We start from the raw sequence: 2553 nt of genomic DNA, 5'->3' as shown, positions 1-2553 counted from the left end.
TTTTAGCTTGTGAATGTCAAAGAATTAAGGGCTTGTTTTGTGTAATGGGTGGATTCGTAAAATCGGGTCAAACAGCTTTGCTTAATCGGGTCAAATCTACCAACGTTACTCATTCTTGCGTCCGCAATTTCACCAGCGCTCAAGACCTCAGTCTTTCTTTTTTGGGTTTTTCAATACAGTACCCTGAGGTATTGAATTTTTCAAGTTGTGCCCACCCATTTTTAAAATTCCACGCTGTACCCCGATACTTTTAGTGTCTACGATGTAACCCTACCCTAATCCTTCCGTTAACTTAAGTTAACTTTCCGTTAACTTCAAAATCTAATATATATAAATAAAGTAGGCATTTTTGGAGAACATTCGGCGCGCCACATAAGCAAAGGTATTATTTCGACAAATTAGAAATTAGAATTGTATTTTATTTTAGAATTAAAAAATTCACTTGCCACCTAAGAAAAAGTAACGAATGATAAAAAATTATATTGACACCTAGATAAAAGTAACGAATTATATTTGACATCTAGAATTTTAATGCCACGTGGATTAAAACCACAAATCAAATTTTTGTATAAATTTTTTTGAAAGAATCTAATATATATATATATATATATATATATATATATATATATATATATATAAAGGGGAGCTTTTTTCCGAGTTTTTAGATAGCCACGTACACCTGAGCCTTATAAATAGAAGGGACTGTTTCTTACCAAATAAAGAGGTTAGATTATATGAATCCCTTAAAACATGTTAGGAGTAAGATTTACCTTAGTCGATAATACAGGTTATGTACTGATCTGATGATGACATTGGCGATTGGCTGCAGGCTGAGGAAGAGATGAGTCCTAAGCTGCACCACAATGGAGCTGATATTAGTGATCATTTGTTGGAAAATAACAAATTTGTACATGATATTGAATCGACTGAATCGATGGAATGCAGAAATGGATCAGTTGAATCAACAGCGTCTATTAAATTGGATTATGAAGAGCAGTTCCAGATTGACCATAACACTGAAGTAGAACTTTCATCATCCCCCTGGAACTTGATAGACCAAGACGGCAGCAATGTCAATGCTCTGCTAGCTTTTAGGAGAGACTGCTTGTTACCGAACATAGAGGTAAGAATACCTATTCTATTACAAGAATTCAACTTTTCTGGCCCTTTTCGTTAATATCCTTTGTGTGTTTCTGTCAAAATTCAGATTGATGAGGAAGATATCTTTATGAGTCCGAAATCTAAAATGGGAGTTATGATAAGGATTGATGACCTGTTGAAGGGAGATAATGATATATCGAGCATAGAGTCTGATCAATCCAGTGGCTTCAGTGGATCAGATTCTAGGGGTGATCAAGACGATCAACTTGAGGGAAATGAAGAGCTAGCTTCAGAGTCTGCTAAATCAAGCACATCGAATATATCGAATACCAGCTCAACCTCTTTTGAATTCCCTGTGTAAGTTACTTTTTAGATTCAAAAGAAGAAAAGATTCGAGGTTTTGGTTACTGACAGTATACTGACAATATAAATGTTTGCAAAATTTTGCAGATTGGAATGGGCATGGATGGGTAGTCCAGTTACATGGCCAAGATCAGGGAGGGTAGGGTTCAGAAAGCACAAATCTCGCCCAGCGTGTCTCAGATGCTGTAAATTCTGAAAAATTTCCCGAATTTACTTTTTTTTTTTTTTTTCTTTCTCTTTTCCTCAAAAGTCAAAACCTCCCAACCCCAATTAGGAAAGTATCGCTAGAAAATTAAGCGTGCGTGCCTCCTCCATGGTGTTTATACTTTCATTCAACTAAAGTACATTTTTTGCAAACAAATCTTAGGAATAAATTCAATGCAGGGGATCAGAGACATTGAAATCCAAATCTACTAAAATTTTCACCATTCATTGCGCGCAGTTCGTACAGTAAAAACAACTCTCACACAGATGAAACATGAGAATTGGTCAATCCTAAACAAAAGTGCTACTCCATACCTCTTTACTTTCTTTTTAAACATATAAACAATGTGGTTCAAAAGCCAAACAAAGAGGGCTGCCTGATCTTATTTTGTGATGGTGACAGCAAATCCTGAAGACGTCAAATGAGTCTCCGTGACCGAACTGCCTTGCATGATAAAGATGTGATCACCACAAGCTTGCCTGCATAATTTTATAATACAGTAGTGGCTGGGTGTTAAGACTCAGCATTGGCACTAAAAACAATCGACTGAAGATGTAACCTTGCTCTAGCTGCGGCAAGAAGTGATTCTTCGTCTTGCCTCTCTTTAGCCATAGCAACCGCTGCAACATAAGCTTCCCTTGCCTCCTCCATCTTTTGCAGATCAGTTTCATCGACATTGTCCTATTAAGATCAACATATTTAATTGTAAATCAGGTTGGCTTAAGATTCATGTAATTACAGTCTTAGTATACAGCTTTTAGAAAACATTCGGCGCGCCACATAAGCAAAGGTATTATTTCGACAAATTAGAAATTAAAATTGTATTTTATTTTAGAATTAAAAAATTCACTTGCCACCTAAGAAAAAGTAACGAATGATAAAAA

Source organism: Chenopodium album, chromosome 19, assembly GCF_948465745.1.
Source record: "Chenopodium album chromosome 19, dcCheAlbu1.1, whole genome shotgun sequence".
In the NCBI taxonomy this organism is placed as follows: domain Eukaryota; kingdom Viridiplantae; phylum Streptophyta; class Magnoliopsida; order Caryophyllales; family Amaranthaceae; genus Chenopodium; species Chenopodium album.
Note: the sequence above shows the minus strand (reverse complement) of the source record.